Consider the following 23,238-nt stretch of genomic DNA (forward strand, 5'->3'; position numbering starts at 1 on the left):
GTGCCTGGATGGCTGAGTTGGTTAAGTGTCTGCCCTTGGCTCAGGTGGTCCTAGGATTGAGCCCCCCATCAGGCATCCACTTGGTGGGGAACCTGCCTCTCCCTCTCTCTCTGCTTCTTGCCCCACTTGTGCTCTCTCGCTCTCTCTCAAATGGATAAAATCTTTTTAAAAAAGAAAAGAATATTAAAGAATATGACTGAACTGCCAGATGAGGAGACACACAAGGCAAAGCCTTAAAAGGCCCTGAGGCAGGGCGCCTCGGTGGCTCAGTGGGTTAAGCCGCTGCCTTCAGCTCAAGTCATGATCTCAGGGTCCTGGAATCGAGTCCCGCATCGGGCTCTGTGCTCGGCGGGGAGCCTCCTTCCCTCTCTCTCTCTGCCTGCCTCTCTGCCTACTTGTGATCTCTCTCTGTCAAATAAATAAATAAAATCTTTAAAAAAAAAAAAAAAAGAAAGAAAAAGGGTCCTGAGGCATAGAAGCGTCTGACCCTGAAGTGTTGGGGGTGTGCAATCCCCTGGCATGTGAACACCTTCTTGTTCACCAACCCAGAAGCTCTTTGAACTTCGAAAGTCAGTTAGGATTTTTATGGGTGATTCATTACTTAGGAAATGATTGATTAACCATCATTGGTCACTGGTTATTAAGTCAATCTTCAGTTGCCTACCCACAAGCCCCCCAAGTTGGTAAGTGGGCTGAAAGTTCCAACCCTCTTATCAATAGAGTTGGTTCCCCTGGTCAATCAACCCCCATCCTTAAGTGCTTTTCAAAAGTCACCGCATTAAACTCAACTGTGGTTGAAAGGGATGTGTTATAAGTAACAAAAAATACCTTGATCATTCCTGTCTCTTAGGAAATCCCTAGGGTCTTAGGAGCTCTGCCAGGAACATGAATGAAGACCAAATACATATTATAAATCACAGTATCACGACACTACAAGTGGAATCATCCAGTATTTGTCTTTTTGTGATTGGCTCATTTCACTTAGCTTAATGTCCTCAAGGTTTGTCCATGTTGTAGCTTGTGATGGGATCTCTTCCTTTTAAAAGTTGAATAATATACCACATTTTGCTTATCTATTCATCTGCTTTTGGACACTTGGACTGCTTCTACCTCCTGGCTATCATGAATAGTGCTGCTATGAACATAGGAGTACAAATATCTTTTAAGACTCTACATTCAATTCTTTTGGGTATATAGCCAGAAATAGGATTGCTAGATGATATGGTATTTCCATTTTTATTTTTTTAAAGATTTATTTAGTTAGTTATTTGAGAAAGACACATGCACATGAGCAGGGAAGGACCAGAGGGAGAGAGAGAAGCAGGCTCTCCACTGAGCAGGGAGCCCGAGGCGGGTCTGGATTCCAGGACCCTGGGATCATGACCTGAACCAAAGGCAGATGCCCTGCTATTTTTAATTTTTTTAAACATTTATCTACTTAGAGAAAGCAAGAGAGTGTATGAGCAGGGAGAGGGGCAGAAGGAGAGAGAAGCAGACTCCCTGCTGAGCACAGAGCCCAACATGGGGCTCAATCCCAGACCCTGAGATCATGACGTGAGCTGAAACCAAGAGTTAGACACTCAACCGACTGAGCCAATGAGGCACCGCTTTATTTTTAATTTTTTGAGGAAACACCATTTTACAATCCTGTTAGTAATGTAAAAGGGTGAGGGGCGTCTGGGTGGCTCAGTCATTAAGCATTTGCCTTCTGCTTAGGTCATGATCCCGGGGTGCTGGGATGGAGCCCCACATTAGGCTCTTTGCTCAGCAGGGAGCCCGCTTTCCCTCTCTCGCTGTGTCTCTCTCTGTCAAATAAATAAAATCTTAAAGAAAATAATGCAAAAGTGTTCCAATTTCTCTACATCCTTGCTAACACTTGTAATTTTTCGTTTTTTGTTTTCTTATAAGTATGAGGAATTATTTCATTGTACTTTTGGTTTGCATTTCCCCGATGATTAATGACAATGAACATGTTTTTCATTTTCCTTTTGGCCTTTGTATGTCATTTAGACAAATGTCTTTTCAAGTCCTTTATACATTTTTCAATCAGGTTTGATTTTTTTTGTTGAATTGTAGTTCTTTACATATTCTGGATGTTAACCCCTTATCAGATAAATGATTTGCAAAGATTTTCTCCCATTCCATAGGTTGCCTTTTGTTCTATAGATTATGTCATTTGATCCACCAAAGTTTCTAAGTTTAATTTGGTCCCTTTGTCTCTTTATTTTTTTTAAAGATTTTATTTATTTATTTGACAGACAGAGATCACAAGTAGGCAGAGAGGCAGGCAGAGAGAGAGGAGGAAGCAGGCTCCCCACTGAGCAGAGAGCCCGCCCGCCCGATGCGGGCCCAGCTGGAATCATGACCTGAGCCGAAGGCAGAGGCTTTAACCCACTGAGCCACCCAGGCGCCCCCCCTTTGTCTCTTTATACTTTTGTTGCCTATGAGGCTGATAGAGATATGATAGGGATCACAGTGAATCTATAAATTATTTTTGGTATTATCATCTTAATATTATTAAGTCTTGGGGCGCCGGGGTGGCTCAGTGGGTTAAAGCCTCTGCCCTCGGCTCAGGTCATGATCCTGGTGTCCTGGGATAGAGCCCCGCGTCACGTCAGACTCTCTGCTCTGCGGGGAGCCTGCTTCCTCCCCTCTCTCTCTCTGCCTGACTCTCTGCCTACTTGTGATCTCTCTCTCTCTCTCTCTCTCAAATAAATAAAATCTTTTATATATATTAATATTATATATATATATATATATATATATATATATAAATTAAGTCTTCCAATCCATGAAAATGGGATGTCTTTCCGTTTTGGTTTTTTTTTTTTTTGGAACTTTAATTTCTTCCAGCAATGTCTTTACGTTTCTTTTTTTGGAACTTTAATTTCTTCCAGCAATGTTTTGTCATTTCTAGTGTACAAATCTTATACCTCTTTGGTTAAATTTATTACCATATATCTTATTCTTTTTTATACTATTTAAAATGCCCCCCAAATAATAAAATAGTTTCTTAATTTCATATTTGGATTGTTCATTGATAGTGTATAGAATTCCTGATTTTTGTGTTGATTTTTTAATCCTGCAACTTTGCTGAATTGATCAGCTTAATTTTTGTGTGTGTGGATTCTTTCTTTTTTTTTTTTAAAGATTTTATTTATTTGTCAGAGAGAGAGAGAGAGCGCGCAAGCACAGGCAGAGAGAGTGGCAGGCAGAGTCAGAGGGAGAAGCAGGCTCCTTGCGGAGCAAGGAGCCCAATGTGGGACTCGATCCCAGGATGCTGGGATCATGACCTGAGCCGAAGGCAGCTGCTTAACCAACTGAAGCCACTCATAACTTCCCTTTACCATATTGAGGACGTTCTTACTGCTTGTTTCTTGCCATGCATTTCTGCCTGGTCTACCTTTTGACTTCTGCTCAGGTGGAAGCTTTCTCCTTTCAGTTCCTTTTGTTACATATCTGTCATGTATTTCCTGTTTCTTTGGAGTACCTATAAAGAGAACCCTGACTTTTTGTTTTCAGGCTTCTTTAGGGTGAATGAGAGAGACTCATTAACACCTAATCTGTAGACTTTGATCAGCACACAGTAAGCAGTGGTGGTGTGGGTGGGGAAAACCAATTGAATATATATTCTTTTAGTGGTCCATAGTGGTTGTTAGCCCCCTATTACATGTCAAACATTATTTAATGCTGGGATACAAAAATAATAACTAGGCCCTGCCACATTAGAGCACACATGATGAAATGTGCAAAACAGAAAGGGAAACAGTAGACATATGCCATAATTCTGTCTGGAAGTACTAGCACAGGTTTCCCAGAGGAAGAGGCATTTAAGAATGAGTTAGAATTGGCCCAGTAGAGGGGCACCTGGTTGGCTCAGATGTCTGTTTTCGGCTCAGGCCATGATCCTGGGGTCCTGGGATCGAGTCCTGCATCAGGCTCTGTCCTCAGTGGGGAGCCTGCTTCTCCCTCTGACCGACTGACTCTCTCTCCCTCTCATGAATAAATAAATAAATATTTAAAGAAAAAAAAAAAAGAATTGGCCCAGTAGAGATGTAAGAGAAGAATTATAGGTAGAGGGGCAATGTGAGAGAAGGCAGGCAAATTCCAGAGGTAGAGAAATAGAACAGTAGACATTCAAGGAGAAAGCCTTTGAGGACATTTGTGTCTGGCTCCTTGTCACTGAGTACTGAAGTCTTTGCATGGTTTGTATATTAGCAAAGGACTCCAAACAACAAGGGATGGGAACAACCTAGGGGAAAAAAGATTTTCATGGATCTGAGTTTCTGCTCAGCTTGTGAAAACCCTATCTCTGTTGATAAGGCCAATTCCTCTTATCATTGAGACCCTCCTTAATTCAGGAGCTCTTGTTTCCCAGAACAGGCAAGAATCAGATACCTGGTAAAGTTCATTCAGCAGACATTTCAGTACCAACTGTGTGCTGGGTTTATACTGGACTCTTTGTATATAATGATGAATAAGTGAATAAGATAATGTGGTCCCTGCTCTTAGGGAGTATTTAGTCTGCCGTGTAGAGCCCACTGTGGGGAAGACAAGTAAACAGTTAACATACAGTGAGTAAATGTTCTCTGTGGTGGGAGGACGAAGGAGGCAGAGGCTCACTCCATACCTTCTCTCTTGCCTTCTGGGGTTCTGAAAGTAGGATTTTCCATCTCAGCTCTTTAGTTCTGTATTCTTTCTAGTCCTGTTTATCTTATTCTCATTTTTTAAAATCAGCCTCAAAGGTTTTTGATGTAAGGACACATGGATGGGCTTGAGAGGGTCCCTGGATCTCTTCAAATGATATGCAAAATTTTGTGTATGTGTATATTTTTCATATATTTCAACAGATCCTTCAAGTCTTCCTTGTCTAATACTAGCCACATGTGCTATTTGAATTTACCTTAGTTAAATAAAATGTAATATGCAGTTATCGCATTAAACTAGCCACAGATCCAATATTCAAAGCTATTTGGTCCAGTGGCTACCATATTGGACAGCACAAATAGAGAATGTTTCCATCATTGCACAAGGCTCTCTTAAACAGCATTGCTTCAAGGAGCCTTCATAATAAACAAGAGCTCCTGAATCCAATGATTCAACTAATCTGCAGACACTTAAGAAACAAAGGTTGTCCGTGTGTCTATGTCTGTGCACATACATGTGTTCTTCCATCTCGCACATACTAGTCAAGTAATTGGTATCTGCATCAAATGCTGGGCTAGGTGCTAGAATATTCCAACAGGACTTTTGAAAAACATATTGCCCTAAAGAAGCTCAGGCTGAATCTAGTTGATCTTTTCTATAGCTTTTTCCCTTGTAAAATGATATCCTTTTTAGAAATTTAATTCTTTTTTAAAAACATATAATGTATTATTAGCCCCAGGGGTACAGGTCTGCGAACCATCAGGCTTACACACTTTACAGCACTCACCATACCACATACCCTCCCCAATGTCCATAACCCAACCACCCTCTCCCTAAACCCCTCCCCCCAGCAACCCTCAGTTTGTTTTGTGAGATTAAGAGTCTCTTATGGTTTATTTCCCTCCCGATCCCATCTTGTTTCATTTTTTTCCTTCCCTACCCCCCAAGCCCCCCCACTCTGCCTCTCAGATTCCTCATATCAGAGAGATCATATGATAATTGTCTTTCTCTGATTGACTTATTTTGCTAAGCATAAACCCTCTAGTTCCATTCACATAGTTGCAAATGGCAAGATTCATTTCTTTTGATGGCTGTATAGTATTCCATGGTGTATATATACACCACCTCTTCTTTATCCATTCATGTGTTGATGGACATCTAGGTTCTTTCCATAGTTTGGCTATTGTGGACATTGCTGCTATAAACATTCAGGTGCATGTGCCCCATCGGATCACTACATTTGTATCTTTAAGGTAAATACCCAGTAGTGCAATTGCTGGGTCATAGGGTAGCTCTATTTTCAACTTTTTGAGGAACCTCCATGCTGTTTTCCAGAGTGTCTGCACCAGCTTGCATTCCCACCAACAGTATTCCCAAAGGGGAACAGAGGGTTCCCCTTTCTCTGCATCTCACCAGCATCTGTCATTTCCTGACTTGTTCATTTTAGCCATTCTGACTGGTGTGAGGTGGTATCTCATTGTGGTTTTGATTGGTATTTCCCTGATTCCGAGTGATGCGGAGCACTTTTTCATGTGTCTGTTGGACATTTGGATGTCTTCTTTGCAGAAATGTCTGTTCATGTCTTCTGCCCACTTCTTGATTGGATTATTTGTTCTTTGGGTGTTGAGTTTGATAAGTTCTTTATAGATTTTGGATACTAGCTCTTTATCTGATAATGTTGTTTGCAAATATCTTCTCCCATTCTGTCAGCATCTTTCGGTTTTGTTGACTGTTTCCTTTGCTGTGCAAAAGCTTTTGATCTTGATGAAGTCCCAATAGTTCATTTTTGCCCATGCTTCCCGTGCCTTTGATGATGTTTCTAGGAAGAAGTTGCGTGGCTGAGGTTGAAGAGGTGTTCTCCTGTGTTCTCCTCAAGGATTTTGATGGATTCCTTTCTCACATTGAGGTCTTTCATACATTTTGAGTCTATTTTTGTGTGTGGTGTAAGGATATGGTCCAGTTTCATTTTCCTGCATGTGGCTGTCCAATTTTTCCAACACCATTTGTTGAAGAGACTGTCTTTTTTCCTTTGGACATTCTTTCCTGCTTTGTCAAAGATTAGTTGACCATTGAGTTGAGGGTCTATAGAAATTTAATTCTTATTATAGCCCTCCTCTCCTTACTCCTACTCAGGAGGTAACCACTATTAATAAAGTGGTTTTCTTCATGACTGTTTTCTATTCATAGATGCATAAATGTTTAGGTATTTTTTTTTTTTTAATAAAAATGGGATCGGGGGTGCCTGGGTGACTCAGTGGGTTAAAACCTCTGCCTTCAGCTCAGGTCATGATCCCAGGGTCCTGGAATCAAGACCTGCATCAGTCTCTCTGCTCAGCAGGGAGCCTGCTTCCCTCTCTCTCTCTCTCTCTCTGCCTGCCTCTCTGACTACTTGTGATCTCTGTCAAATAAATAAATAAAAGCTTAAAACAAAATGGGATCATGCCATAAAATTATTCTGCAACATGCTTTTCTGTACAACACTTTTTTTTTTTTTCAAGATTTTACTTATTTGCCACAGAGAGAGCACAAGCAGGGGAAGCTTCAGGCAGATGGAGAAATAAGCTCCTCACTGAGCAAGGAGCCTGATTCAGGATTCAATCCCAGGACCCTGAGATCATGACCTGAGCCAAAGGCAGATGCTTAACTGACTGAACCACCCAGGTAGGTATTCTTGTAGGACTTTTTTTTTTTTTTTAACAACTTCATTGTGTCACATTGTGTGACTGCACTATAATTTAATACATACCCTATTGGTGGAATTTTAGGTGTTTACAGTTTTTCATTACTACAAACTGTAGTGAATACCCTTAGATCTGTTTGCACCCATACCAGTGTTTCTATAGAACAAATTTTGAGTGTAATTATGAGGTTGATAGCTTTAAACATTTGTTGATAGGTAATACCACACTGCCCTCCAAAAAGATTACACCAATTTAAATTCCTTCCAGTAAGTAGTGTGAGAGGCAGAAGCAGGTGAATGCAGTGACTAAAACAGCTGGTCAGGCAGCTGCATTTTCAAGGTTGGCTTTAGTTCCAACTGTGGATTGGAACCATGGGTTTCCTAGAATGTCTGCATCTCTCAGTGGATGACCTAGATTTGCCTGATTCATTCTTCTCCCAAAGAGAAAATGGGCTTATTTCACAGTCTCTTTGGTCTTGGGATCACTGGTACTCAGGACTGAGGAACCTGGCTGGTTTAGTCAGAGAAGCATGCAACGCTTGGTCTTTGGATCACTCGTACTCAGGACTGAGGATAAAGGATGACTAAAAACCAAAGATGGAAGCAGAACAGCCTAAGGAATATGACCAGGTTTTAGATGGATAAGTTTACTGCAGTAAGAGGTATCATCACTGGGTGCCTGGGTGGCTCAGTGGGTTAAGCTGCTGCCTTTGGCTCAGGTCATGATCTCAGGGTCCTGGGATTGAGGCCCGCATTGGGCTCTCTGCTCAGCAGGGAGTCTGCTTCCCTCTCTCTCTGCCTGCCTCTCTGTCTACTTGTGATCTCTGTCAAATAACTAAAATCTTTAAAAAAAAAAAAAAGAGGTATCATCACCAACACACTCATTCTGCTTAGAACACTTGCTTTGTACATGGTAAACAATATTGCCTATGATTATGAATATTGTTTTCTTCACCTCCAAATCCTCTGTGTACTTTCTCCTTTTGCTTTCATTTGAAGCTTGTCCAAACTTTTAAAACTGCAACATTTTTTTTAAAGACTTTATTTATTTGACAGAGAGTGATCGATCACAAGTAGGCAGAGAGGCAGGCAGAGAGAGGGTGAAGCAGGCTCCCTGCTGAGCAGAGAGCCCGATGCAGGACTTGATCCCAGGACCCTGAGATCATGACCTGAGCCAAAAGCAGAGGCCCAACCCACTGAGCCACCAGGTGCCCTGTAAAAACTGCAACTTTTTTTATCAGCTATTAACCACTTAAAACTGTTAAGGACTGCCTATTAAAGTTGAACATACATGTAATCAATGATTCAACTTTATCCAATTAATGATAGCTAGAAGACAACTAGAGAAATACTTGTATATGTACCCCTGGAGACACGTAGGGGAACATCTAAAGTAGCATCTTTGTGATAGCAAAAAACAAGAAACAACCAAAATATCCATCCATAACAGAATGGATATCCAACTGTATATTCAGACAACTGTATTTTAAGCAGCAGTGAAAATGAATGAATTACATGGATAAAATAGTGTTGAATGAAAGAAATCACAGATGAATAAGTATAATATGATTCCATTTATATGAGATTCAAAAACGGATAAGACTAAACATTTTTAGGGGTATATATATACATGCATACTCGGTTAAGAAAAGCAAGAGGACAGGAGTGCCTGCCTGGTTTGGTTGAAGGAACGTGCAATGCTTGATCTTGGGGTCATGAGTTCAGGCCCCACATGGGGTGCAGAGAGTACTTAAATAAAAAAAAAAACTTTAAAATAAAAAAAGAAAAGCAAGAGGATGATTAACACCAAATTCAGTAGTTACCTCTGTTGGGAGGATAGCAGCAGGGAGGGGCACATGGGAAGATTCAAAGGTACCATCAATGTTCTATTTTTTAAGCTGGGTCATGTTTACATGGCATTGGTTTTATTAGTGTTCCTTTAAATTGTACACACTTTATATTACATATATATGTATTGTATCATTGTATAATATCTTTCAAGATAAAAAAAAATTTTTTTTAAAGATTTTATTTATTTTATTTGACAGAGAGAGAGATCACAAGTAGGCAGAGAGGCAGGCAGAGACAGAGGGGGAAGCAGGCTCCCTGCTGAGCAGAGGGCCTGATGTGGGGCTCGATCCCAGGACACCGAGATCATGGCCTGAGCCGAAGGCAGCGGCTTAATCCACTGAGCCACCCAGGCGCCCCTCAAGATAAAAAATTTAAATAAAAACTGTTAGAAGACTTCTCTCCCTTTGTCTAACCTTTGGTAATCTCTGAAATAGTAACTCTCCTCTTTTAGTCACCCACCATATAATGCCTAAGGTCTATCTGACCTCTGTGTAGCTGGTGGTACCGCTCTCAAGTGCTTAGGCCACAGATCACTTTCACCAGGGATAGAGAGCACCATACCATTTGTCTGGTATTTGGGGGAATATAATGATAAGCAATATATAATAATTTCTGAAAGTGGCCACTTTAATATACCTTAGCAAATCTAAACACTGCTCTTCATCATAAAAAAAAACAAAAAACAAAAAACAAAAAACAAACAAACCAGGGATCTAAAAGCAGTTTATGGCTTTGGTGTTCTAGATCTGGCATGCTTTCAGACATAGAGAGCTCTGTGCCTTGCATTTCCTAACACTTTATCATGGCATCCAGACATAGATTTTTTTTTTTTAAGATTTTATTTATTTATTTGACAGCGAGAGAGAAACAACATGAGCTGGAGAGGAAGAGAAAGAATCTCAAGAGACTCCACGCTGAGCATGGAGCTGGACACAGGGCTCAGTATGGGGCTTGACCCCAAGACTCTGAGATCATGACCTGAGCCAAAACCAAGAGTTGGATGCTTAACTGACTGAGCCATCCAGGCACCCCAGAGAGATTTTTTAAAAATACTTAAGTAATTCAAGTAAATAATAAATTACACTTTTTGGGGGTTCTTTTTCCTGTAAACTTTATAACATTGTAAATGTTGAAGGTAATTTAAGAATTTTTAAAGAGTAGCTTTATATCCTATCCTAAATGCTCAATTTCCCAGAATTAAAATTGAGGCAAAATTGTGAGGATTAACCTACAGCAAACTACCAGAATCTCGCAAAATGTCATGGAACAGATTCACCCTGTTGACATCTTAACCTCAGACTTCTAGTCTACAGAACTGCGTGACAATTCTGTAATTTAGTCCATGATGCTAAAATAAAGGCTGCCTCTGTTACTTGCTAGGTTATACCAAATATGATTGCTGACAGTTGTCGAAAGGAGAGTTTATTGGCAGTGATCTTTTCAATGAGTATACAGAAACCATTGTCCAGGACCTATTTCAACTTTTCTTTTTTAAAAGATTTTTTTTTTAAAGATTTTATTTATTTATTTGACAGAGGGAGATCACAAGTAGGCAGAGAGGCAGGCAGAGAGAGAGAGGGAAGCAGGCTCCCTGCTGAGCAGAGAGCCCAATGCAGGACTCCATCCCAGGACCCTGAGATCATGACCTGAGCCAAAGGCAGTGGCTTAACCCATTGAGCCAACCAGGCGTCCTCTTTCTTAAAAGATTTTTATCTTTAAGTAATCTCTACACACAAACTGGTGTTCAAACCCACAACCCGAAGATGAGTCACATGTTTCATTAACTGAGCCCAGGTACCCCTCAAACTTTTTTAAAGTTTTACTTATTTATTTATTTATTTGAGAGAGAGAGTGAGAGAGAGAGAGAGAGAATGCTGGATAGGAGGGCAGAGTGAGAGCAAGAATCTCAAGCTGACTCCCTGGTGAGTGCAGAGCCAATGTGGAGCTTGATCTCATGACCCTGAGATCATGACCTAAGCCAATCTAGAGTCAGATGCTCAACCAAGGCATCTAGGCCCCGTACCACTCAACTTTTTAAAAGCTAGGGGAAAAAAAATTTTTTTTCACATGTTAAGTTCTGTGTCATTCAAGAATTTAAAAATCAGAATCTAAATCCATAGCTAAATTAGTTATCAACAGAAAGTTGATAATTGAGATGACTGGGTCTCTCGTAATAGTCCATTTTAGTCACTCATATGCTGTCATAATTCAGAACAAATGCAACCTTTGTTTGTCCATCAGTAACACTTCTAAAGTGTTCATTTACTAAAAGAATCGGTAAACATAAATCAAAACATTTAGATAAGAATTTCAAGAAAATCAAGATCTTTGAGAAATCTAGAGGAGGAAAAAGTTCTCAGAGTCAATGACCCAAAGAGAAATATAAAATGTTTACTTCCCTATAGTATCACAATAAAAAAAACACAATTACTTCTGTTTCGAATTCCATGGAATCATTGGTCACATCCTCAGGTCTTGCCTTCATCCATTGATTTCACCCTTTTGGAGTTGGATTTGATCCAGTTTTACTACTTTCTGGAAGATTTCAAACGGAAATTTTAGAATTTAGAAATCTGGGGCATTGCTCCTCCTCAATGTGATGAGAAGTTAAGGTGTAACTGGTTGTTTGCTAACTACCCAGAACTACCTCAGCAGAAGACACAAGGCGAGGGGATATAGTAGGTGTTACTCTCCAGTTCCCTGAATCTATTGTCATTTATTCATGTTGTCTTTCAGTTACTATAAACTGGATTTCAGTTTTTCCTCTATTGATCTTTTTTTTTTTTTAAGATTTTATTTATATATCAGAGAGAGAAAGAGCACAAGCAACGGGAACAGTAGGCAGGGGAAGAAGCAGGCTCCCTGCTGAGCAAGGATCCTGATGAGGGATTTGATTCTGGGACCCTGGGATCATGACCTGAGCCAAAGGCAGACACTTGACTGAGTGAATCACCCAGGTGTCCCTGTTCTATAGTTTTTTTGTTTTGTTTTTTAAGATTTTATTTATTTGACACAGAAAGAGATAGCGAGAGAAAGGAGGAGAGGGGCGCAGAGGGAGAAGCAGCCTCCCCAGTGAGCAGGGAGCCCGATGTGGGGCTCCATCCCAGGACCCTGGGATCATGACCTGAGCTGAAGACAGACACTTAACCAACTGAGCCACCCAGGCACCCCTCTATAGATCTTTAATATGAAAACATTTCATTTTCAACTGAGTAGGCATTCCCAGAGGCTGTTACAACAAAGGGCATGCTTTCATGTGACAGAATGCAGCTCGGAATGATATGAGCAAAGAAAAATGTTTTTAGTTGGTGTCTCAATCACAAAGAATACCTTGATTCACCCTTGAACTTCTTCAGGCCTTGTCATGACTGTTTTCCCAGAAATGGTTTTCCAGTGAGACCATACTTGCTAAAGGTAGGAACAGACTGTACTCACTTCTGTCATTGCCTGCTCTCTAAAACAAGCTTTGCAGCACAAGGTCTGGGTTTTTCCTGCAGGAATTAAGAAACAAACTGGAGGTGCACCAAAACAAAACAAAAACCCCAAAAGGAAAACCAAATTCTTTGGATTTCAATTCTTCCTTCAAAGCTATGTCCTAGAAGGGCTGCTGTCCATCACTGGTCAGCAACACTCAACAGTTCTTCCCAGAGCACCTCATTCTCTGAACACAGTGGGTCTTCCTGAAGCTGGACTTGGAGAATGAAGGCCTACTCCCTGGCCCTGAAGAAGTAAAGAAGCTGGTATACCTTGGTAGCATCTTTGATTATGTCATGATTTTTCTCTTGTGGTCTTCCAGAGGGTGAGAAACCCTGCAGTAGTTCAGGATAGGCCTTGTGAAGAAGAACCCTGGTGTTGATGGAGAATGGTTTCCCTGATCCAAGGTTTGTTGACAAAATTTGGGCAAGTAATCTAGATCTTTCCAAAGGTAGCAGCCATTTCTCTAGAAGTATCTTGCCCAAGTCTTGTAGTTGCAGCTGCGCCAGTAGGTGGCGCCTCTAACTTTTTTACTGCCTTACTACAAATGTATCTTTCCATTATTAAACCAAGGTCCCCCTCAGCCCCTTTTTTTTTTTTTTTTTTTTTTTTTAGAAAAAGCTAAAAGTAAGCACAATTCTTACAGGTGAAGAGATTATAGAAATGCAAAACACTGAACTGTCATTGCAAGTATCACTGCAATTTCATATGGAAGAAACCACAAATGATCTAAGCATGAATACAGGTGAAGAACTGAAGAACAGAAAAGTGAACTTCCACTCACAAGTTTTTTTTTTTTTCCTCTAGACACTTCCAGTGCTTTATATTTTCAGAATTTCTACAGCTGAAGATGTTCCTTTGGGAAAGCAATCCACTCACTTTTTATTTGTACAGACTGGAAACATTGATAGATCTTATCAGTTTTCCATAGGAAGCCGTAGCCACAGGAAGCAGACAAAACTCAGAGAAATGATGCAGTCTTGCCAGTCTTTAGAGAGGTTGCAGTCCTAATAGTCCATTTAAATATTGTCTGGCAACTGCTGGGGTAGTAAGCAGGAGGTAGGAGGAGAGCAGTCCAGGAGTATCCGGGAGGACTGCAAAGGCCCAGAGCAAGAGAGAGTACATGGACTAATTGCAGAGAATCTAACACGGAGCTGAGGGTTGCAGGGCAAAGGGAGACTTGTTGATGGGGATGATGTCTAAGCCAAGATTTGAAGGAGAAGCAGGAGCCAGGCAGGCAGTGGTGAATGGGAAGGAGGTGCAGGGGAGCAAAAACATGTTCCAGGGAGAGGAGTAGGAATAGCATAGGTCTTAGGTATAGAGCTAAGCCTAGTTCAGAACAAGTGAATATTGGTATATTCAGGACACTTTAGAAAAGTGTCAGAGGTTCTTAACTTTTTTGGTGACATAGACCTCTTGGGCAGTCTGGTGAAGTCATTTGGTTGCTTCTCAGAATGCTGTTTTTAAATACATAAAATTAAGTTTGTTGGAATACAAAGGAAACAATTATGTTGGAATACAGTTACTGAAATATTTTTAAAATCTGTGATATAATACTGTATGTACTTAGGAATGCATAACTTTACAAGATAATGGCAGATCTAATAACTTATTTTGAAGTAGTGATGAGCAGGTAATGGAATATAAATGTATCTGTGATTTCTCTTGGTAGCAAAATTACAGGTAAGGTTAATATTACTATAGTTCATTGCTTACTTTTATTGAGGGCAGTGCTTTCAATGATAGATTAGTGAAAATAAAGATGCACTTTTTCCTCCAACTGAATAACCAATTGAATATCCATGAACTCTTTATGAGTGTGTGGAACTGGGATAGTAACACTTCCTAATAGCAGGGTGGCAAATGGATTGGAGAGCACGGCTGAAGACAGGTGTTGGAGCAACCCAAAGCCCTCAACGCAGAGTGGCATCAACATCTCTAAGGGATTTGGATTTAAGTGAGGGATGAACCACTGGCACCAGTGGAGCAGGGGCTTTTGCCTTTTCTCAGGGCTGCAAAGCTTGCAGAAACACCAGCCAGGTGCCAGGTTCTAAGGCACTCTGCAGTGTGCATGGCCACGTGGGAGAGAGGACATGTAAATCATTTCTGCAAGGGATAAATGAGCACTGAATGCTAATCTCCAGCACCATATTGGATGGTGGTTAAGACCCAGCAGAGCTCGACAGACTTGGATTACATACACTGCCCTTTCTTATACAGTTATAGAAACTGTATAACCTAGGACAAGTTTATTTTCCAGTGTCCTCATCTGTAAAAAGGAGTAATAAAAATGTCTATCATGATCATAGGGTTATGATGAGTTAAAGTGATGCATTTCATTGTGGTGCTGTAGATAATACTGGATAAATACTGGATAAATAAATAAATAAATAAATACTGGATAAATACTGGTTAAATATGAGTTGAATGAATCTGCCTGATTACCTTTGAAGAGGAGAACCCCTCTATTCTATTTCTGTCCCCTGTGCCTCCCTCTCTGTTTAAATAAAAGAACAGGCTTAACACTTTTCTTCCGTGGTTAAGGTAGCCATTTTTCGGGTTCTCAGTCTCTGGCTTCTAGATACTGCTAAGTTTCTGCATGTCCTCAACATCTTTTTAATATTTCCCAGTGTATACTTTTTTTGAGCACGTGCAACCTGCTGGGGACTGGAAGGGAATCTTGAACACTGTTTTATAGTAGCTTTTGCAGTGAAAACCTGGTATGTCATAACGAGGACAGGTATTAAAAACCACGGGGTAAGGGTTTATGATAACTCAAGTTCCTCACTCAGTAGCTAGGTTAATTAACATGGTATTCTAAGCACTGTTGTTTACTTCATATAAAAAGATACTAAATCAAGCACACACATCTGGGATGTTTCTTTCTCTTGTGTTTATCTGCGACGTTAGAATGCTCCAAAAGCTACCTTCCAAACACCTCAAACCAGATATTGACCCTGCCAGAGTATATCCACTAGTAAACAGTAACTGGAATAATCAAGTATTTTCAATCGCAAATAAAAAGTTACGTTCGACGAGGATGGGATTCGAACCCACGCGTGCAGAGCACAATGGATTAGCAGTCCATCGCCTTAACCACTCGGCCACCTCGTCCCAGATACCTACTGCTTCCTGGTAGCTATAGGGAGTAATACTGGGGGGATGTGACGCAACGTTATGGAGGCCGCCATTTTGTACGGAAACAAATATCTGATCATTTTTACAGCAAGTAATCAAAAGAAGATGGCTGCTGCCATGATGTGAGGGCTCTACAATGGGGTGGGACAAAGAAAAATTCGGTGGAAAATGAGATAGGCTTTAAGGAAATAAAATTTATATACAGAGCAGGAGGAAGGCAGTTTGCTTAAAAGAATCAGGAAGAGGATTGCTCGGGAGTCTAAGGGGCGGAGCCGCCGCGTAGAGCGGTTTTGCGCATGTGCAACAGCTAGGCGGTTAGATTTGAATGCTTCCCTGAAATAGTCCGGGCGTAGCGAGGTTTGTCGGTGGGCGGCTTGCTCTCTGAGGAGCGCGCGGACCCCAAACAAGTCTGAGCAGCCTTTGTCAAGAAGCTGGATTGCGGTGGGTAAAGAGAATGACCCTTTCGTTCCAGGCTCCCGGGTGGGGGGGGTGATGGAGGTGGGCATTAGTTTTTTTCTGGGCGCTCTGAAGGCTTGGTGGTGGGACGTGGAGACGCTCCCTCCGCCTGGCGGCCTCCGAAAGCTCTGGGCCCAGGGTAGAAGTTTTTGCCGGGTTGTGGGGCTCTTTGCCTACCGGGGCCTGCACTCTGTGCTCCTTCCTCTTCCCTAGCACTTTTCCCTCCACACCTGAGCCCCTCCGGCCTGCTAGGATTGCGGGTCGGCTGCGCCCCGCCCCGCCATCTTCTGTCAGGGCTCCCGCACGGTGCCTCGCACCTCTTCCCTAGGGGACTCCCGGCGGTTTGTATTTCCGACTCGGTCGTTTCTTAGCTGTAAATTAAGTGACAGCGTTGAGTGGTTTTAAGCGCTCGTCAGGTCGTAGTTTGTTTACTGGCAGCACTGAACAGACATTCGGTTTCCAGCAGTTACAGTAACATTAACAAATAAAGCCAGTATTAACCACAGACGAGTTTTTGAAAATATCTCCTTGTGGCCACTATAGCTCGGAGCTTATTAAAGACTCGTTTTCTTGCTGCTTATCTCAATATTGAGTTTAAGAAAAAAAATTCTCAAACATTGCCGATTGGAATTTTAGAGATAAATTTGTCGATATGACGGAGAAAACCAGAGCAGAGCTTACCCCAGATATTAAGATTGAAGTTTGTACTTCATTTGAATTGGATCAATCGAATTCCTCAGGTATTTATTGGGTTCCTTGTCTTGTGCTAGGGCCGGGAGCGAATGACTCAGAGACCCTAATCTGGAGGAATTTTCAGTCCAGAAGAGAAAATGATTAACATTCACAAATAGCCATGATGCAAAACAATGTAAAGGATTATAGGACATTGTAAGGTGGTATGGGAGCACATAAAAGGGAGCACTTATTTGATGCTTTTGGCGCTGGAAACTAAAGTAGGCTTTGTAGAGAAAGGGGCATTTGAGGTGGAACTTGAAGGGAAGGATACATGATGGCGATGAGTCAATTTAAGATGTTGCTAAGTAAAGACTGGGTTCAATTCTTCACTATGTGAATGGCTGGAAATGTTTACAAGATGACAAATAGATACAAAAATGTATGGAGTGGTAGTATCAGTGACATGCCTGATACTGAATAAGAGAGCATAGTAGAAGATAATCTAGATATTGTTAGTGCTGTCTAATAAAACTTTCAGTGAAAATGGTAACGGTTTATATTTGCACTGTCCAGCATGGTTCCCCACTAGTCAAATGACAACGTGAAATGTGGCTAATTGTGCCTAAACAGCTGAATTTTAAGTTTTATTTCATTTAAATTAAATTTGAGTTGCTACTGTATCAGATAGCACAGGTCTAGAGACTGTTATCAGTGGGCACAATGGAATACATTAACCTTAGAAATTGGTAGTGTAAATGCAGGAGTAGCCAAAGAGCCAGATATAAATATTTCAGGTTTTGCAGTCTACGTGGTCACCAGCATGGTCTCTGTTGCATGTTCTTCTTTGTTTTTTTGTTTTGTTTTCTGTAACCCATTCAAAATGTAAAACAAAACGAAACAAAAAACCCTCTTAAGGACTCTGGCCCAGTATCTGTAGTTTGAAGTGTTTTGGATTATTTAGACTGTAATTCCCAAACTTTTTTGGCTCGTTGGTGCCCTTGGATCAAAAGAAATAACTAACAATTCCATTTATTAAGTCGGTACGTCCAAATAATTTAAAAAGTTATTAAGTTGAAATAAATTTATGTCCTAATGTTTAGTAACCCTTTGAAAAAATATGCATAATTGAAAGAAAAAAACAATATTTTTATTTTATGCTTAAATCATCACAGTTATTTACTAATTGGCTATGTGTGCCTCTTGAACACTACACAACTTCTCAAATCTTGTTGTCATATAGGACACTGCCACCCTCATTTCCAGTACCACACTGATAAAAAGTACTTGCTTCATATCATAACAACTGCCAAAAATCCAGCTTTGCAATAATATATTATCAAAATGAATGTAATACAAAGAGGTACTATTTTGAGCTAGTAGTTCACACTGGTGCATGACAGATGTCAAAAATTGCTGTTTCTCTCAAAAATTTAAAATATCCCAAGATACTTCTATGAGTATGCCATAGAACCCCTGGTGCCAGGTGCACAGTTTTAGAACCAATCAGTAATTTGTTAATGTGGCAGTGACCAAGAGTTCAACAATAAAAGCATTTTACAAATAGCTTTGCGCAGTGGCAGTATCGTAGCCAATGAGGTTTATCTGAGGCGCGATTATTGCTAATTGAAACAAATGAAGTTTAACATGGTGATCTGGGGTACCCTATTTCTTTTGATGGTGGAACTTACAGTTATATAATAAATAGAATTTTTTTAAAGATTTTATTTATTTATTTGACAGACAGAGATCACAAGTAGGCAGAGAGGCAGGCAGAGAGAGAGGAGGAAGCAGGCTCCCCGCTGAGCAGAGAGCCCGATTCGGGGCACTATCCCAGGACCCTGGGATCATGACCTGAGCCGAAGGCAGCGGCTTTAACCCACTGGGCCACCCAGGCACCCCAAGATTTTTTTTTTTTTAAGATTATATTTATTTATTTGTCAGAGAGGCACAGGCAGACAGAGTGGCAGGTAGAGGCAGAGGGAGAAGCAGGCTCCCTGCCAAGCAAGGAGCCTGATGTGGGACTCGATCCCAGAACGGGACTCCATCCCAGAACGCTGGGATTATGACCCTAGCTGAAGGCAGCTGCTTAACCAGCTGAGCCACCCAGGCGTCCCAATAATTTTTTTTTTTTAAAGGAGGATTTCAATAAGCTTTGAATCTCATCACTTAATTAAATATCAACTGGTTTACAGGTTAGATAGAAATGATGTTCAATGACTATTTCCAACAGTGAAGATGTCCAAGTGATCCTGATTTGATAGCGTTTAATATTTTTATCTGTGAATTTTGAATATGTCACTGAATTTGAAAATATTCCCCAAAGGAGAAAAACTATGCATATTAGTAATTGTAAAAGTAATTTGAAATAATTGTTTCTTGTTTCTTAATTACTCATTTAGCAAATATTTATTGAACTCCTATTATTTACAAAGCATGTGCTAGTTTCTCAGAATGTAACGGTGAACATAATTCTAGCCTTATTCTAATTGAATTTACTGTTGGGGCACAGGTGGTTTGGGGAAATACCAGGAATAATTGATTTACATAACAGATTGCAGTTTTGGTAATGTTACAAAAGAGACATACATAGTGCTACAAAAAGTGTTTTTCTTGGCTTTTTTTTTTTTTTTTTTTTTTTTTTTTGCCAAGAGAGAATAGCAAATATAAATTCAGTGGCTCAGTAAAGAGCTTTGTGTGTACGGGAACAAGTGTGTACAGGAATATTCAGTGTGGCTAGAATAGTAAGGAAGACAGTGTCATGAGATGAATGTGAAGTCTGAAAGGCCAGTAGAGGCCAGATCTTAGAGAGCTTTATAAATCCTGGTGAAGAGTTCATTCTCATTACCATGGAAAGCCATTGGAAGCCATTAAATGGTTTTAAGTAAGGAGTCTCTTAAACGTGACTTATGTTTAAGAAGGTAACTGTCTATGTAGAGAAGAGCCTATGGAAGATAAGAGTAAAAGTAGGGAGACCATTGAGGTCAATATTGCAGTAGTTTACATGAGAGATAATGATAGCTTGAAACTATGATGAAGGCACTGAAGATAGCAGTGAATGCATTTGGGCTATATATTGGAAATAGAACACTAAGATTTGGTGATGAACAGAATTGGGAATAGGTGTCATACTTGTTTGATCTCAGAGGGAAATCATCAAAGTCACCATTAAGTTGATGTTTGCTATTGGTTTAAAAATTTTTTTTTCTAAATTTTAATTTTTTAAAATTTTATTTTATTTAAATTCAATTAACATATAGTATGTTACTAGTTTCAGAGTAGAGTTCAGTGATTCATCAGTTGTATATAATACCCAGTGCTCATTGTATCACATGCTCTCCTTAATGCCTTCACCCAGTTATCCTATCCCACCTGCCCATAGCAGCCCTCAGTTTTTATCCTATGGTTAAGTCTCTTATGGTTTTCTCCCTCTCTGATTTCATCTTCTTTTATTTTTGCCTCTGTTTGCCTATGCCCCTTTGTTTTGTTTCTTAAATTCGACATGGGTGAAATCATATGATAATGGTCTTTGTCCAGTTGACATATTTTGCTTAACATAATACCCTCTAGTTCTATCCACATCATTCCAAATGGCAAGATTTCATTTTTTTGATGGCTGAGTAGTATTTCAGTGTGTGTGTGTGTGTGTGTGTGTGTGTGTGTGTGTGTATGTACCACATCTTCTTTATCCATTCATCTGTTGGTGGACGTCTGGGCTCTTTCCATAGTTTGGCTATTGGGACACTGCTGCTATAAACATCGGGATGCAGTTGCCCTTTCGGATCACTACACTTGTTATCTTTGGGGTAGATAACTACTAGTGCAATTGCTGGGTCATAGAGTAGCTCTATTTTCAACTTTTCAAGGAATCTCCATTCTGTTTTCCAGAGTGGTTGTACCAGCTTGCATTCCCACCAACAGTGTAAAGGGTTCCCCTTTCTCCACATCCTCGCCCACATTTGTTGTTTCCTGACTTGTTAATTTTAGCCATTCAGACTGGTGTGAAGTGGTATCTCATTGTGGTTTTGATTTGTATTTCCCTGATACCAAGTGATGTTGAGCATCTTTTCATGTGTCTGTTGGCCATTGTATGTCTTCCATGGAGAAATGTCTGTTCATATCTTCTGCCCATTTCTTGAAGGCATTTTTTCTTTTTTGGTGTTGTTTGTTTTGGTGTTGAGTTTGATGAGTTTTTTTTTTTTTAAGATTTTTTATTTATTTATTTGACAGAGAGATCACAAGTAGGCAGTGAGGCAGGCAGAGAGAGGAGAGGAGGAAGCAGGCTCCCTGCTGAGCAGAGAGCCCGATGCGGGACTCCATCCCAGGACCCTGAGATCATGACCTGAGCCGAAGGCAGCGGCTTAACCCACTGAGCCACCCAGGCACCCTGATGAGTTCTTTATAGATTTTGGACAGTAACCTTTTATCTGATAAGACATTTGCAAATACCTTCTCCCATTCTGTTGGTTGCCTTTTGGTTTTGTCAACTGTTTCCTTTGCTGTGCAAAAGCTTTTTATCTTGATGAAGTTCCAATAGTTCATTTTTGCCTTTGTTTCACTTGCCTTTGGAGATGTGTCTGTCAAGAAGTTGCTGGGGCCAAGGTCAAAGAAGTTGCTGCCTGTGTTCTCCTCTAGGATTTTGATGGATTCCTGTCTCGCATTTAGGTCTGTCATCCATTTTGAGTCTGTTTTTGTGTGTGGTGTAAGGAAATGATCCAGTTTGATTCTTCATGTGGTTGTCCAGTTTTCCCAACATCATTTGTTGAAGAGAGACTGTCTTTTTTCCTTTCGATATTCTTTCCTGCTTTGTTGAACATTAGTTGACTGTAGGGTTGAGGGTCCATTTCTGGGTTCTCTATTCTGTTCCATTGATCTGTGTGTCTGTTTTTAGGCCAGTACCATACTGTCTTGATGATTACAGATTTGTAATAGAGCTTGAAGGCTGGAGTTGTGTTGTCTCCAGCTTTGGTTTTCTTTTTCAGCATCGCTTTGGCTATATGGGGGTCTTTTCTGATTCCATATAAATTTTAGGATGATTTGTTCCAGCTCTGTGAAAAATGTTGATAACAGGGATTGCACTGAATGTATAGATTGGTCTGGGTAGCATAGACTTAATATTTTTTCTTCTAATCTAATCTATGAGCATGGAACATTTTTCCATTTCTTTGTGTGTTCCTCAATTTCTTTCATGAGTGTTCTGTAGTTGTCAGAATACAGATTCTTTGCTTCTCTGGTTAGGTTTATTCCTAGGTATTTTATGGGTTTTGGTGCCATTGTAAATGGGATCAATTCCTTAATTTCTCTTTCTTCTGTCTCATTCTTAGTGTATACAAATGCAACTGATTTCTGTGCTTTGATTTTATATCCTGCCTCTTTGCTGAATTGCTGTATAAGTTCTAGCAATTTGGGGGTGAGATATTTTGGGTTTTCCACAGAGAATCATGTCATCTACAAAGAGTAAGAGTTTGACTTCTTTGCTGCTTCGGATGCCTTTTGTTTGTGTTGTCTGATTGCAGAGAGTAGGACTTCTAGTACCATGTTGAACAACAGTGGTGAGGGTGGACCATCCCTGTCATGTTCCTGACCTTAAGAGAAAAGTTCTCAGTTTTTCACTGTTGAGAATGATATTTGCTGTGGGTTTTTCATATATGGTTTTTATGATATTGAGGTATGTTCCTTCTATTCTTATACTGTGAAGAGTTTAATCAAGAATGGATGCTGTACTTTTTTATTTTTAAGATTTTATTTATTTATTTGACAGAGAGAAACAGCCAGAGAGGGAACACAGAAGGGGAGTTGGAGAGGGAAAAGCAGGCTTCCCAATGAGCAGGGAGCCCCATGTGGGACCCAATCCCAGGACCCTGGGACCATGACCTGAGCCAAAGGCAGATGCCCAATGGCTGAGCCACCCGGACGCCCCATGGATGCTGTACTTTGTCAAATGCTTTTTCTGCATCTATTGAGAGGATCATATGGTTCTTGTCTTTCATTAATGTGTATGTCACATTGATTAATTTGCAGATGTCGAACCAATCTTGTAGCCCAGGAATAAATCCCACTAGGTCATGGTGAATAATACTTTTAATATACTGTTGGATCCTACTGGCTAGTATCTTGGTGGGAATTTTGGCATCCATGCTCATCAGAGATATTGGTTTATAATTCTCCCTTTTGGTGGGGTCTTTGTCTGGTTTTGGGATTAAGGTAATGCTGACCTCGTAGAAAGAGTTTGGGCATTTTCCTTTCATTTCTGTTTTTTGAAGCAGCATCAGAAGAATAGGTATTAATTTTCTTTAAGTGTTTGGTAGAATTCTCCTGGG

At 40.4% G+C, this 23,238-nt stretch overlaps 1 protein-coding gene, 1 non-coding gene and 1 pseudogene across 2 annotated transcripts in view; 2 read left to right on the forward strand and 1 right to left on the reverse strand.

The window, feature by feature from the left end:
• Positions 1–15,684: 15,684 nt before the first annotated feature.
• TRNAS-GCU (transfer RNA serine (anticodon GCU)) lies at positions 15,685–15,766 on the reverse strand. Its single transcript has one exon. It is a non-coding gene; the product is annotated as a tRNA-Ser (tRNA).
• Positions 15,767–16,097: 331 nt separating this feature from the next.
• Positions 16,098–23,238, forward strand: part of KNL1 (kinetochore scaffold 1) — a 73,772-nt gene continuing 66,631 nt past the window's right edge. Inside the window, exon 1 of the mRNA XM_059372531.1 lies at positions 16,098–16,231. The gene's annotated coding sequence lies outside the window, so the exon portion shown is untranslated. The remainder of the gene's footprint in view (positions 16,232–23,238) is intronic.
• On the forward strand, positions 18,484–18,641 carry LOC132000369 (U4 spliceosomal RNA; annotated as a pseudogene).

The sequence above is a fragment of the Mustela nigripes genome, chromosome 13 (assembly GCF_022355385.1).
Source record: "Mustela nigripes isolate SB6536 chromosome 13, MUSNIG.SB6536, whole genome shotgun sequence".
NCBI lineage: Eukaryota > Metazoa > Chordata > Mammalia > Carnivora > Mustelidae > Mustela > Mustela nigripes.